Source organism: Vicugna pacos, chromosome 25 (genome assembly GCF_048564905.1).
Source record: "Vicugna pacos chromosome 25, VicPac4, whole genome shotgun sequence".
Lineage (NCBI taxonomy): Eukaryota > Metazoa > Chordata > Mammalia > Artiodactyla > Camelidae > Vicugna > Vicugna pacos.
This window is the reverse complement of record NC_133011.1, coordinates 22,231,145-22,247,451: the sequence shown is the minus strand read 5'-3', so window position 1 is coordinate 22,247,451 and position 16,307 is coordinate 22,231,145. Positions and strand designations below refer to the sequence as shown.

Below are 16,307 nucleotides of genomic sequence, written 5' to 3'. Positions count from 1 at the left end.
ATCAACGAAATCACTGTGCACCTCATCTCTCCACCCTGAAGAAAATGAATCAGCAGAAAGCTTGAAATTTTATTTTTGTTTTTTCTTAGTCTTACCTTGTCCCAGATCAAATATTTAAGCTGAGTGTCTTCTTCTACAGTTCTGAAAATGAGAGAAAGGGAGTAGAAAAATTTATTTCTACCTACACAAAGCAAAACCTGTAAGTCATGTTTTTCTTCTTATCTTTATAATCCTCATGTCTTTTAATGTTTGATGCATTCTAAAATCTAAACATTCAGTTTTAGCACCTCAAATTCTGCCAGTTTTTAGTCTCTCTTAGTCTATAAAAGAAGTTGATGTAATTATTTCATGGTGAAATTTTCTAAAGTTGACGAATCCTTGGTTTTATCCAAAATCAGAGAGGGAGTAGCCATTACTTTGTTTTAATCACCTACTTTTTGGTAATTTTCTTAATCTGAGTAGATTTTAGAGGGTGGAGTGTGAAATCCTTGGGCTGCAGATTCTAAACCTTGACCCTTAACTTTCTTTATCTATACTTTTAAATTTATTTCCAAGAGAAGAAAGTATGAATCTCCAGATAACTGTCTTGTCAAATTTTTGCACTATTTCAAAGGCTCCTTGGAGAAGTGTCAGTGTTCACAACAATAGACGGAACATTCTTAAGGATTTATACAAAGGAATGCACATTTCCTTCACTGTATTTCATCTACAAAGAGTGCCCGTTTAGACTCGAATTAAACTGTACATTAACTACTTCTTCATTGGGGATTAAGGGGGAAATTGGTCATTGTTGTCAATATTCTTCTTAAATTTGGGGCTCTTACTCCAAAGTATTACCTGATGCTAATACTTAAAAATTCCTAAAATTCTTAAGAAAGCTGAGCTTCAAGTATCTAACTGGCTTTGTTCTTGGTCTCTCATGGTGATATTGGCAAAGTCACTGGATATTGTGGCTTCTAGGTTCTTTCCACTGTAAAATTGTGATATTCATTTAACAGATTTTTTTAAAGCTTAAATGTAGCATATTAGTTCTTAAACTTTGGAATCTGAACAAACTATGGTCCTCCTTCACTAAATGCCCACGTATGCATACAACATCTGTATGCCTTCTTCCAATATTTTGCACATGCTTTCAGGGAGTTCCAGGGTCCTAAAACCCATTCATGGATTCTTCATTAACAACTCCTCATCTACATACAGGTTCAAGGCAAGAACAGAATATCAGGTATTTCAGCGTTGACTTTCCAAGGATGGTGGTGGAAAGGGTTACTTTTCCAATGTGGTCACCTTAAAAAGCCAAGCAAATTTTCTTTCCAAGAAAGCAAAAGTGTTTTTGTTTGCTGTTTTAACCTCAGCGAATTCCTTAAATATTAGGCAGCCTAGAAACATCAGCCAGCCAAATGCCATCAAAATAACTCCTGGCTTAGGCTTTGTACATCTTGCAGAATTTCCTTTTCACACCATTGTTGGCCTTTCTGTGCTTGCACATTTTTTTCTCTCTTTTTCCTATTTTTTTAAAATAAAAATTCATTCTAATCTATATCCTTAAATATATTCTCCATTCATTGTAGAAATTTCCTCCAAGAACATTAGCCAATGAAAAATCCAAATGACAAGATTAAGAGCTTATTTCCCTCCACTGAATGGAAGGATAATAGTATTCCCCCAGTAGATGTGTTCTGAAGTGAATTTGGGCATTTATCAAGTCTTTCACACAAGATATTAAACACTATCAATGTGCCAAGAATGTGCCAGATTCTCATGGATAAAGGTGACCAAGATACAGGTAAAGCACATTTTGGGTCACAGAATATAGAACAACTACCAGGATAACCCTCCTTAGCACTTGTAGACACAGATGAGCGGATAAAGAAGATGTATGTACAGGTAGATACAGATATAGGTAGAAAAGAACGAAACTTTGCCATTTGCAGCAACATGGATGGACTTGGAGGGCATTATGCTAAGTGAACTAAGTCAGACAGAGAAAGACAAATACCATATGATATCACTTATATGTGGAATCTAAAAAATACAACAAACTAGTGAATAAAACAAAAAAGAAGTAGGCTCACAGATAATAGAGGACGAACTAATGGTTACCTGTGGGGAGGGGGGGAGGGGTGCAATATAAGGACAGGGGATTAAAAGGTATAACTTATTAGATATAAAATAAGCTACAAGGATATTATGTACAACACAGGGAATATAGCCAATATTTTATAACTCTAAATGGAGTTATAACCTTTAAAACTTGTGAATCACTGTATTGTACACCTGTAACTTATATAATATCGTGCAGCAGCTATACTTCAATTAAAAATAAAATATAGATGCAAAAGAAAAGTGGAACAGTTGCTCTCACCCTGATAGTTCTGGGACGCGGTGAGTCTGTAGTGACAGATGGCCGGTGAGTCAGGAATGGCTGAGGGAAGGGGAGGTGGTAACTCTTACCAGTCGGTGTTCTAGGCATCTGAATCTTACATGTAACGCATACCTTTCCAGGGGAAAGGGGCTTCCCTAGCCCCCTTTTCCTTCATCCCTAGCCTCAGGCTGATTGCTGGCTCTTTGCATTTCATTCCTTATTTAAGGCAACCTTTGATGTTCCTTTTCTATCTGCCCATGCATGACCTGAAGAGTGAGGGGGCGCCTCCTTAAACATAGGTCTTCTACCTGGGATGTCTCACCTAGTCCTGCACTGCCTAGAATAAAAGAGCTGGAGAGGAGGGGTAGGAAGGGCTAGCCATCTGTCTACTGATGCATTGTAGCTAAAGCTTACAGGGGATAAATGTGTGTTCATGGATGAAAGAATTGCTCCCCTTTTTCTTCCTACAGTGCCCTCTCACTCTGCCCAAGCCCAAGTCCTCCTTGGTTATTCCCCCCGGTAAAGAGCGTGAAAAGAGGCTGACATGAAACATGCCAGAAATTTGCCAAGACGGTTGTTGCTGGGCTCACAGTTGGCCTTGGCCATCTCAGGTTGGAAGCAGCATCTCAAAGACCATTTGATATGAAGGTTGAGGTTGCATCAGGTGCTGCAGGAACTTTTCTTTCCACTCCCTTCTTAAACACTTCTTCTTCCATAAATCTAAACCTGGTATGGGAAGGCCCCAGGGAAATCTGTGAAGCCTTTGGTGCCTAGGCCCCCTAGACCCAGATCAAGGCCATTTAACTCCCAGAAGAAATTTGTGGGCCTCATTCACACCAAGGTGAGGGTAGCATTGCTGTTACCATTTCCTAAGGTAATTTACTGTTTAAAGAAAGCAGTCGTTAGCCCAGAGGTGGGAAAACAGATGCTGTCATCACTACGACTCATTATTTGTCCACTTTTTAATTCTGCAAAGCTCTTTTACTTGCATTCTCTCATCCTCACAATAGAGCTTGATATAAATTATATTTGTCTCAGTTTTACAGATAAAAAAAAACTGAGATAGAGTTAAAGCATCTTGTCTAAGAACACACAATAAGCAATAGTGTGCGAAGACCTCAAAGTGTTCCAAGCCAGACACTTGTTCTCTTTCTGCCATTGAGCATTGCCATCTGCGCTGAGAAACGGCATTTGTGGCAGGAACTTTTCTGGTGTCTTTTATCCCCCATGATCCCTGGGAAGCAGTAAGTTGACTCCAGCCACACTTACGGGATTCTTACTTTGCTCGTGGTGTTGCTTGGGACACTGAAAATGAACTGAAGAGGGAGATTATCTCCCTTGTTCTCAAGGAATTTACAGCAGAATAAATGACCATCTTTTGGGGGACTGTTTTAAGGTTCCATGAATTTATTCGTGTATATATAGCATTTTGTCATACCTGGGGCTTTACTGTGGATGTTAAACTCATCTTTAACCTGAACTTCTTGCGTTCTGAATGTAGGGACCATCTCCTGACACCTTAGGATGCCCAGCACAGGAATGAAACAAGGCAGACGCCCCAAAATACGTCTGAGTAGATTGATCGACTAAATGACAGTACCAATAACAAAGACTTGTGTGTTTTGCGTATGCATTAATAGGGGAAGTCTTGCTTTAGGACTTTTTAACATTCCAACCAGTTTCCCTTACTCTGTTTCCTAACTCCCCACTGTGAGCAGAGGCACTCTTCTTGGTCTCAGAGGAGACACGGAGGCACTTTCAGCCCAGGGGTGGGCGGCCTGATTCACAGCCTGCTTTTGCTGAACTGAGCAGACAAGGGTCCGGAGACCTCCACTCTGGTACACTCCCCACCATACGAGCTCTTCCTCTGCCGTCAGGCCCAGCTTCAGTCTTATCTGCCAGCTCCCGTTCCTCCTGTTTTAAACATCCATTTCTGTCACGGACGCCTGACCCAGCACCTCTGGAAGCCTTAACTAAAGGAGGCCGCCCAGGAGTAGCGTGTCCCATCTTCAAAGGGTTTTCAGCGAGGAAGAATGTGGAGGGCAGGACGGCGGGTCATTGCAACCATTCTTCTGTTTGATCCTCTAAAATAGATTGTAAGTGTGACCGCTCTCAGTCTTTCCCTCGAGCGCCACACCCGCCAGCTCCCGTTTTGTAATGTCAGGCCAGTTACTTCTCCGCCGGAGGAACTGCGGTGGGGGAGGGGGGAGGCTGGGGGCTGGGGAGGGGGAAACGTTGAGGAAGGGGCCAGACAGGGGCAGCCAGCTCATCGGGATGCTGAAGTCCTTCCCTCTCCACCCGCCCCCCAGGCCAACCCACAGCGTGTGAAAATATCAAACAAAATCCCTCCGCTTCTAAGGAACTGCTGTCTGGCGGTTCTAGACCCTCTAACCTCGGTTTCAGGTATTACTGGCGCATTCTTTAATGTGCCCTCCGGGATGTGGGTAATTAGAGCTTTTGAGATCTGGGCAATTATTCAGCGCCTTCCTTCCCGGCGGCGCAGACAGCAAATACTAAAATGCCAGCCCGCGCTCGCCTCCGTGCCTTCAGCAGCCTTGTTCCTTTTCGCAGGGATCACATCCTTGCATGCCACACTTAATTGGGAATAAAAAAGCCCTTTCACGCTGTCGTTCACCTCGCTCTGATTTTTTTTAACCCCCCTTTGTGTTTCCTGGGGAGGCGTGTGAACGGATTGTCTTACGCTGTCAGAGCATCCGTCCCCTCGGTGCTCGCTGGCGTCGCTCCCTTTGCCACATAAATATTTTGCATTCGAAGGACAGTGTGTGCAAGCCGACTTGTGCAAGCCCTTTTGCTTCTGTCTTAAGAGAACCCCTCAGATGCCCAGCCCTAGGATTTTGCTCCCGGAGGGTGGCGGTCTCACACGTGTCTGCAGGGAGGCTCAGTCTCCCTCGCCCTCTGCGGGAGCACTTCCGCGGCACCACCGCCTGCCAGCTGTGTTTTGAAGTGCAGGGATGATGCCTTACTTTCGTGGCAGACTGCGAACCCCGCCTCTCGCATTCCCGGTGGGCTCTCTCCAGCCCATCAGCAGATGAATGAAAGAACATGTGGGCTGTAATTAACTGAGTCATCACCCTTTATTAGTAGTTATTGCGTATTAAGCTGATGTTGACAGGCACTTGCATCCCTCTTCTCTCCTCAGCTATCCTACTGGGTAGGGATATTTTGCCTCCATTTTACAGATGAGGAAATGCAAACGGAGAAGTAGAATGACTCTTACGGATCACATAGTGAGTGGTGGAGGTGCGTGAAGTGCAGATTTCCTCTGTCAAGCATGTGATGGTAAAGGCAGGAGTAGCTGATGTGTCCAGTAACGACCCCAAAGATATATTTCTGCCTATAAAGCATCGTGGGGCTAGATTTACTCTTTGTGTCTGACATGTACGGAAACTACAAGTTTCTACTTTTAAATAATAGGTCTCATCTTGCTTTGAAATTCTCATTTCTGATGATGATGATGATGATGATGTGTGTGTGTGTGTGTGTGTGTGTGTGTGTGTGTTTGGAGGCTGAGCTGTGGGAAGGGTTGCTTAATAAAAGTAATTTATTCTGTCCTGGTTTAAAACATGCTTTCTGATGAAGAAGCACACACACAAATATACATGCATTTAATCATGTGTGTATGGTGTGCTAGTCAGTGTTTAATAATGGCCTTTGCAGGGGGAGTACCTGATTTGTAACATATGCCAATTTCTATGGTGTAAATATCCCCACGATGGCCAATTTCAAGTGGTGAGGAGAAGAGGCTTTCCACTGGCGTTCATCAGCCAGTGCAATCTAGCTACATCACCACTATTGACTGAAAAACATACACATTGTGAAAGTTTTGAGTTCAGTTTTATTTGAGGCAAAATGAGGACTATAGCCAGGAGACGGTGTCTCATGTCACTCTGAGGAGCTCTTCCACAGCGGTGGGGGGCAGGTTAGTGTCATATGTGATTTCAGTGCAGGGGGCATGTGCGGTCAAGCACACATTCAGGCAGAGGCTGCACTAGTCACGGGGAGCAGGTGTCACCGTTAATGATTTTAGTGCTTTTCTAGATATGGAAAATGTAAGAATTGGGGCTCATAAAGTAACTATCTGAAGGCCTGTCCTGCCAGTTTTTCCCAGAGCACAGAGGGCCTCATTCCTGACCTCCATCCTGAACTCGACTTTCAGGGTGTGTTGGAGGTCAGCGGCTGCAGCAGCTAGAGACTTACTCCTTGTAGAGGCAGATCCCAAGAGCCAAGTTTTAGTCGGCACCACAATGATAGATAAACACTCATATGTATGTATCTGTGTATATGTATTTATGTATGTGGATAACTTAAAATGTATATATATATATACACACATGTATGTGTACGAACAGCCCTCCATATCTGGTTGAACCAAATACACATTGAAAAATACTTGGAAAATAAATTCCAGAAAGTTCCAAAAAGCAAAATTTGAATTTGCCACATATCAGCAACTATTTACATTGCATTTACATTGCATTTACAACCATTTACATGGCATTTACATAGTATTAGGTATTGTATGGTATCTAGAGATGCTTTAAAGTTTATGGGAGGATGTGTGTAGGTTATCTGCAAATATTACACCATTTTATATAAGGGACTTGAGCATCCTCAGAGTTTGGTGTCTGCCCCCTTGGATACTAAAGGACTAATATACTAATATATATGCATATGTACATGTATATATATATGTAAATATATATATATAGTTTTTTTCAGTGTGAACTTGAAACTCCCTGACAGAACTGGTCATCCCTTTCAGGGCTTCTCCTTCTGCTTCCTCCTCTGAAGACATCATCTGGGTACAGACCTGGGTTAAGTACCTTCGGATGAGCAGAGGGACACCATGGGCTCCTGTACAGGGTCTTCCTCTAGGAAGGCCTGTGTGGATAGGTCCCAGGTCCTTCTTGGTCACTGGTGTCCTGTGTCGGTGTTCCCAGAGTGCCACTGGTTTACCCCTCTGTTGGGTTTTATGCTGGGAGTGAGGCATTCTGCCATCGCCAGCAGTTTTAGGACCCTTGCTTTCTGCAGCTTTATTTTCCTGCCGTTTAGACCCACTAGCCCTCTTGGGTGCTTTCTCTACCCCGCGCTGCTGGTGCCGTGACCTGTGAGGCACCCTCAGGTCTTCCCTTAGCTGTTGCCTGTCTGGGTCAAGTCACTGTGGCACCTTTCTGAACTTAAAGTTGTTCTGAAAGACTTTTACAGTATCCCAAGTTCAGGGAAGTGGAACACCTACCAGCCAAAACCCACGAGGTATTTTTACCCCAGCTTTTGGTTTCTAGCCCCAAAGATGGGGGAGAAGAAAGTGAGGCCGTTTGTTCCTAATGCCTTACCCAGAGCTCCTCCCCATCCCAACATCGGAAGGGTTAGACATCGCGCTTGTGTCTGCTGTGAATTCTTCCCTGTCTGTGACACTGTTCCAGTGTCACGTCTCCAATAGCTGGCTTGTTGCAGTTCTAAAATCCTCTTGTCACTCAACAAAACCTTCTTTTGCAATGTAAAATTGCTTGCTTTCTGACCATGGCTGGTTGTAGACTTCAGTAATTTAATTTTGAAACCCAGAGCTTAGGAAATGACTTCTTTATGCTTGGCAGTGTTACCTTCCCCCCAAATGGGTAAATGCTGTGTCACTAGTGGGTATGACATGGTGGGGCAACAGATTTCATAGGGGTTGAAAAACCCATCAATTTAATTTTACTAAGGATATTATGGTGTTTAGACTAATCATGATGAGAGCAAATCACTACTTGCTTTTGAGAAAGCTGGGGCAGGGCAAATGGTGAAAAAGTGCCTCAGATGTCATTTAACTGTGCTACCGGAACCCCACGCTGACAGTGGGGGGATACTCCTGACAAGTCCAAAGTGGGTGGGTGGCAGCCGTAGGCTGGTTGGATTCCCAAGAGAAAAGAGTGCAATCCAAACCCCCAAGGCATTGCACGCATTGTTCTGAAATTATTCAATTGCCTGATGCCATACGTCTCTGTCCTGCAAACCGCTCCTCTCTTAGCCCCACTGTACTCTGCATGGTCTGTTTCCTCTGCGGGGTTGTGAGAGCCTCGAGGTGACCAGTGTGTCTTTTTCATCTTTTTAATTGAGCATCGAAAAACAGTGTTGGACACATAAGCATTTGTCAAATGAATGTCCCACACAAGAGAATGCGAGATAATTCTAAACAATGTCTCACAAATTGTAGGAATTTAGAACAGATCCATCCATCCTTAGTAAGGCAAGAAGGGAGAGTAACAGCGCCAAGGTCAGCTCAATATGGAACAGAGGAAAAAAACAGACTTCTGACCTGCTGTACTGTGTGGCTCCCTCCAGGCGCCCGCCTGTCACTCACAGACTGCCTCTGACTGACTCCTGAGGGTCTTCTGAGGACTCATTTTTAAATCTCCTATGGTCCATTACTGTGCATGTAGGAGAAAGCAAATACTTACTGTCTTGTTATGGAATGGATCAGGAAACTTCATGCACTTGATCAGAACCAGCAGAGATTTCTGAGCTTCAGGATTGTCTTTAAACACCCTTAAAAACACAGACACAAGATGGAATTGGAAGCTGAGTTTAACATTGCATATATCTGCATAATCAATCCATGGGTGAAAATATTTTTACAGAAGGTTAAACCCAATGGTCCCTCCAAATACATGAATCTTAAAGTATAATTTTATTCATTATTGTGTGTGTGTGTGTGTTTAAGCAGTTGTTTTACAATTTGGACTAAATTCAGGAGGAAAAAACCCTACTTTTAGTTTGGAAAGTCTCGGGCAGGATTCAGAGAGGCCCCGTCTTTCTCCTCAGCTGCCACTAGGCGGAGCTCGTGATTCGTGCACAGCTCCCGGGGCTGCCGACCTTCCTGCTGGAGCCCGGGTGCAGGGAAGAGGGGGAAGGCTGAGGTGTCTTAGGATAAAAGAGATGAGATGCAGATTTAATGGGCGCTGGAAGGGGCGTTAGTTTAAACAAAAACATCTATTTCTCTAGGGCATCACTTCAGTGGACCGTTTTTTTGAAAGATAGAAAATGTGTGCGATGTACAAAATAGGCCTGTCACTATCCATCTACATTCCACTTTCTTTCTCCACGCGGGAAAGAAACTTACTGCAAAGCGTGGTTTTTGCTGGAATTCCACGTTTTTCTGAACTGTGAGTTGGAAATTTCTTTGTGACATTTACCAAGGAAGTTCTGCGTGCTGACCTGTAACTTTCACCGACCGTGCTTAGAGAAGACAGGAGGCTGGCAAGGGAGGAGAATCAGCCTGGCTCGGAGGAGGGTGCATTCAGCCTTTGCCTGCAAGAAGGTTCCAGGAGACGAGTCAGGCAGGAGCCCCGTCAGGTCCTGCCGTGGGACATGGAACCCAGCGTGATACGATTCAGGTTGCCGGAAGAGCAGGCCTGTGTGTACACACATGTGTGTTTGTGTGTCAGTGGGTATGTGTGTAGTGAGGGTGTTTTCCGAGCCAACAGTTGAGACCCGCTAGAACTCTAGTAGAAACTCTGCCAACCAGTCCATCTCCCCAGCCCCACCCCCAATTCATCACAAGCATGGAGAAATTTCTCAACAGAAAAAAAAAATCATTGCTTGCTTTTTCATTGATTCAGGACAGCGTCTCAGAAACAGAAAACAAAGGCTTTCTTAAAAGTGGTTTGTGCTACTATTCTTTACAATAGTTAAAGTTTCTGGCGCCATGTGCTAAGGGATTTATGATTAAATACTTAACTGAAATCAGGATGAAGTAGCTCATAAGTCAAACATTTTATTTTCCTTAGGTCTGAAGCATCTTTTAAAAGCAGAGGTTGCTGATTTAGTGTTTTATTCACCAAAACAAAACAAAACAGGGGACTCTCCCTGTGTCCTTACCAAGTTTTTTGTGTGCATTGCTTCTATGCACCCTGGGGTCCCGCTCGGTGCACGAAATTAACCATTGGGGAGTAGCGCCATCTTGTGGCCGAACTCAAAACTAACAGGTGGCAAACGTAAGTGGCCAACGTTTGAAGCGCCTGGGATTTGTCAAGTACTTAGGCAGAATCAACTGAATTAAACCCCTCCCCTAAATGGCGTTGCTGTGTCTTCTTACCAGGGGCCTTGGCCCCTCCCACCAGCTCGGGGCTAGGCTTTCTCTTACGTGGATTAGTTTAAGTTCCCTCTTTATTGAAGTTAAAAACTGACGCTATGAAGATGACTCATTAGGCTTTAAAAGCCACTTTCCACGTGCAAATGAGTGAAAAATCTAGTCCCGACAGTAGGACAGTAGTTTCTGATAAAAAAGAGAGGCTTCCTGAGAATTGGGAGGAGGGCTGACATACTTAACTTGGGCTAGAGACCTGAAAACTCGACCAAGAAGAGAAAAAAACCTTCTCAGATACTGTAGGAGGAGCTGTTGCTTCATGGTTCAGTTTACCTGGCCTGCTCTTTTTTTCCTTTTTTTTTTTTTTTTGAAAACAGAACTGGAGGATTTTTCTTTGTTAAGCATCCTGAAACTGAAAGGTTTGTAAACCTATATTGTAAAGTCATTCTTAACAGGCCGTATTTTTTCGGATCTGTTGATCTCATCCAATAATATTTATCATCATTATCTACTGTAGTTTCTGGGACAGGCTACCTTTTCACGGAACCAAGGAATCTTTAGAAATCTTTGAAGGGCACAGCCCTTCTCTGTGGAAGGTCTCAGTAACGCATTTTTTGGTTTGTTCTACTACTGCAAGTGACTGGTCTTGAAGCCATGAGGCTTTTGATCAGCAAACAATATGTTTCTTAATAATTGCAAATTTAAAAAACTGTGTAACTAGGTATGGTGATGGATGTTAACTAGACTCATTGTGGTGATCATTTTGCAATATATACACATACCAAATCTTTATGTTGTACACCTGAAACTCATATAATATATGTCAGTTATATCTCAATTTTAAAATGTACAAACACAACGAACCTAAATGGGAGCCTTCATCTTCATTTAAAATACGTTCACATGTAGACTGTAGATGCACGGAGGTGGCCTCGGACAGGTGAGAGACTGCTGATACAGCATTTGGATTGCTTGGAATCAGATGAAACCCATTCACATCTCAGCTCAGCTCAGCTCCTGACTAGCTGCATAAGTCTGGACAAATTGTGAAAGTGTCCAGAACATCACTTTGTAAAACTGGAGCAATATTGCCAATCACAGAGGACTTTTGTGACAACTAGCGTGAGCCAAGCATTTAACACCTCTTTATTATGTGATGGAAACAAAGTCTCCCCAGTTACTGGTGTTGATCATTTTGGTACCTCTTCAGGCTATTTCAGTAGCGTCTGGCCCTTAGAGGAACCTCAGATGTTCCTTATCCCCTGTAAGAACTGTCACAGAAGAGAAATGGCATTTGCAGTTTGGCTAAATTACAGTGAATAATTTTGCTTCAACCCCAGAAGGCAAGAATTTGGGCCAATGAATGATCTCTTCTACAAGGACATAGCTGTCCTCAAAAAGGATTCTAGCATCCTGTGCGGCCAGGACTTTCCCAACTCTTTACACCACAACCCACAGGAACCACACGTTGCCCCTTTCTGCCTCCCCTTTCATGATGTGTGCGTTAGTATCCTTGATGGACACTGGATGGGCCCACAGGTCTCTGAGGGGCTGATGGTATTTCTTCATTCTTTCATCTTTCCTCTCCTCAGGCTTTCTGCTCCTCTTCTTCTGCCTGTTCAAATGTTCTAGAGACCCTCTAATGAATTCTTCATTTCATTTGTTTTACTTTTTAATTCCAAAATTTCCATTTTGTTCTCTTCCACAGTTTCTCTCTCTTCATTGATACCCTGGTGAGGCATCCGTCTCATACTTTTTAAAAAACTTCTTTAGACTTAGTTTCCTTTAGTTATTTGAACGTATTTAAAGTAACTGATTAAAACTTTGTGTAATAGGTTAAGTAATGGTAACCAAAGATACTGGGTCCTAATACCTGAAACTTGGAAATGTTACTTTCTCTGGAAAAAAAAAAAGGGGGATTTTGCAGTGTGATTAAGTTAAGGATCTTGAGACTGGGAGAGAGTTCCTCTTGGACTATCCAGGTGGGCTCCAAATGCAATCACAAGTGACCTGGTAAGAGAGAAGCCGAGGGAGACATGACACCACACCAGGGAGACGGCAGTGTGAAAACAAAGGCAGAGACTTGTAAAGGCTCCACGGGAGACGGTCTTTCTCCCAAGTGATCGTGGGTGGAAATGTTACCAGAGTTTTTCAAATGAGCATCCCAGAACTCTCCAGATGTATAATCTGTCATATCTTTTTTTCTCACCACTGATCGCCTGACTGCTAAGCCAATGCCACATATTCTAGTTTCTGTTGTTGTTTTATTTAATTTTTGTCATTGCAACATCCAAAATCAAGGTACGGATTTCTCTGTTAGTTAAGATAGTGCCAGCTGCTATTACAGAAAACACTTCCAACCCTTAATTCCTTAACAAGCATGTATTTTTTCCTTCCTGAGACAGTTCACAGAGGGTGGATCCAGCCACCTGCTCCGCTTCAAACAGTGATCCAGGGCTTCAGGCTTAGTCCCTTTTGTGGCTCTGTCATGCTCAGAAACCTCTGAGTAATCTCCACTTGGTCAAAATATGGTTTAAAAGACAGAGCGGATAATTATTCAGAAGGTGTTTTGAGGAGGCTTAGCCTGGAAGCGATGCTCATCTCTTCCGCCATGTTTCATTGATTTCATTGGCAGAACTCAGTGACTTGGCCGCAGAGAGCTGCCAGGGTGGAGGTGCCAAAATGCAGCCTAATTATGTATCCAGTTGGAAAACAAGATGAGTTTTGGTGATCACAGTAGTTTAGACCCAGCAAACTATCTATTTTTCATGAAATACTATTTTTTAAAACAACTTTATTGAAGCATACTTGGCATAAAATAAATTTTAAATTGTACCTTTTTATGAGTTTGACATATGGGCACACCTGTGAAACCACGAACACAGTCAAGAAAACAAGCATATCTACCACTTCAATCTGTTCCTCGGGTCCCTTTGTAACCCAGTTCTTCCAAATTTCCCCAAATCACTGATCTGCTTTCTGTCAGTATAGATTAGTCTGCATTTTCTAGAATTTTATGCAAATGGAATAATAGAGTATGCTGGGTTTTTGTCTGGCATTTTTTTTCATGCAGCATAATTATTTTGAGATTTATCCATGCTTTGTTATATGCATCATAGTTTGTTTTCTTTTATTGCTGAGTGATATTCCATTACATAACGTATATCACAATTTGATTACCCATTCATTTGTTAATGAATATGTGGGATTGGTCCATTCTTTGCTATTACAAATAAAGCTGCTATGAACATTTGCATACAAGTTATTTTGTTGACTTGCGTTCTAATTCTTTTCAATTAATTCCAAAATGGAATGGAATTGGCTGGATCCTAAGGAAGGTGTATGGTTAACTTTTAAAGAAACAAATACACCTTCCCTGACCATTTTACGTTTGCATCAGCAACATAGAGAATTTAGTTGCCCTGTATCCTCATCAACATTTGGTACGGTCAGTCCTTTTAATTTGAGCCGTTCTGAGTGAGTGTGTAGCGTGTGTCACTGTGGCTTTAATTTTCATTTACCTAGTGAGTCGTGATGCTGAACATGTTTTCATGAGCTATTTTGCCATCCATATTTATTGGTAAAGTGTTCGATTTATTTGCCTATTTTTATTAAGCTGTTTCCTTCTTCTTCTTGAGGTTTGATACATATTCTTTATATATTCTAGTTGCAGGTCCTTTGGCAGGTATGTTTGGCAAACATCTTCTCCCATCCTTGCCTTTTCATTTTTGTTACATGGACTCCTAAAGAGCAGATGTACTTAATTGTGATGAAGTCCACTATATTGATGCTTTACTTTTATAATTTGTTCTTCTAAGGGCCTATTTAGTAAAGCTTTGCCAATTCAAGGTAACTAAGATTTCCTCCTGTGATTTCTACTGGAAGTTTTCTAATTTTACCTCTTTTATTTAGGTCAATAACTCATTTTGAGGAAATTTTAATGTAGGGAGGGAAGTAAGGGTTGAGGTTTATTTATTTGCATGTGACTCCCTACTTTTCTCAACATCGTGTTGTTGGAAAGATTGTCCTTTCCCCATTAATTTAGCACATTTGTCAAAAGTCAGCTAACCCTGTGTAAGTGGGTCTATTTCTGGACTCTGTTCTTTTGTTTTGACTAATCTAGGCCCTTTTGCATTTCCACAAAGTTTTAGAAACAGCTTGTTAGTTTCCATACATACACAAAAAGCCTGCTACAATTTTGATTGAGATTGCATGGAATCTATACATCAGTTTGGGGAGAATTGACATCTTAATAATACTGAGTTTTCTGATCCATGACCATGGATCAGACATAGTTATGACTGACTATATTATGACTATGACATAACTCTTCATTTATTTAGCCCTTCTTTGAGTTCACTTTCCAGGGTTTTTTAGTATTCAATGTACAGGTCGTACATGACTTTTGTCAGATTTTTTCCGAGTATTTCATGCAGTCTGATGACACTGTGTTTAATTTCCCTCTATGGTTGTTTCCAGTAGACAGAAATACAGTTGATTTTTGTGTGTTGACCTTCCACTCTCAAATCTTGCTAAACTCATTTATTATTAGTAGTAGTTTTTTGGTAAAATCCTTAGTATTTTCCACACAGATGATCATGTCGTCTGTGAATAAAGACAGCTTTACTTCTCCCTTTCATATCTTTTACTTGCCTTATTGAACTGTCTGGAGCCCCCAGGATAATGTTAAACAGAAGCAGAACAGATACCCTACCTTGTTCTTGATCTCTCTTCTAGCCTGTATTCCTTGACCATGTCATATGATGTTAGTACAAGTCCTTTATAGACATTCTTTTTCTGGCTGAGGAAGTTCCCTTCACTTCCTACTTTGCTGAGCCTTCTTGTCATGAATGGATGTTAGATTTTGTCAAATGCTTTTTTAAGTTGATTGAAAATATTTTATCAGTTTTCTTCTCTAGTTTCTTAATACAGTAAATTACTTGATTTATTTTTCAAATGTTGAACCAATTTTACATTATATATACTATTTTTCAACAATAAATACTACAATACTACACAATTCAACCTTTGTTGAATCCATGGGTGTGAAACTGTGGGTGGGAGGAACTGTGGATACTGAGGACCCATGGACGAGGGCTGATTGTAAATGTATATTTTTAGTTTCAACCTATTTGTGTCGTCATATTCAAAGAATATTAGTTGCAGGCAGCATATTGTTGGGTCTTGAGTTTCTATCCAATCTGATAATCTCAAACTTTTAATCGGCAGGTTTAGATGATTTACATTTAATGTGATTGTTGATATAGTTAATTTAAATATAACATTTTGCTATTTGTTTTCTATTTTTCTCATCTGTTTTTTAGTCGCCTTTCCTCTTTTTGCCTTGTTTTGGAATAATTCAGTATTTTTATGGTCTCATTTTATCTCCTTTGTTGGCTTATTAGGTAAATTCTTTGTTTTTTTTTTTTATAATCATTGCTTAGGGTTTATTAGAAACAACTTTATCTTACTACAGTCTGCGTTCAAGTAATATACCACTCCCTGTTTGGTATAGGAAACTTACAGCAGGTTTGTTTCTATTTCCTCTTTCAAGACCTTTGTGCTATTGTTGATATGCATTTCACTTCTACATATGTTATGTATTTCACCGTGATTACAGTTGATCCTTGAATGTCATGAATTTGAACTGCACAGGTCCACTTATACACAGATTTTTTTTTCAATAGTTAATACTACAGTAGTACATGATCCACCCTTGGTTGAATCCATGGATGTGAAACTATGGATAGGAGGAACTGTGGATACTGAAGAACCATGGATGTAGATGGCTGATTATAATTTATACTCAAATTTTTAGCTCCATGGAGAGTGGACACCCCTAATTATTTCAAGTTT

General features: G+C 41.5%; 2 long non-coding RNA genes across 2 annotated transcripts in view; one reads left to right on the top strand and one right to left on the bottom strand.

Annotated features, from left to right (window-relative positions):
- Positions 1–16,307, top strand: part of LOC140689283 (uncharacterized) — a 299,698-nt gene that overhangs the window by 164,968 nt on the left and 118,423 nt on the right. The window lies entirely within an intron of this gene.
- On the bottom strand, positions 57–8,906 carry LOC140689208 (uncharacterized). Its single transcript, XR_012064091.1, has 2 exons — positions 8,824–8,906; positions 57–141 (listed from the first exon to the last, which is right to left on the bottom strand). It is a non-coding gene; the product is annotated as an uncharacterized lncRNA (long non-coding RNA).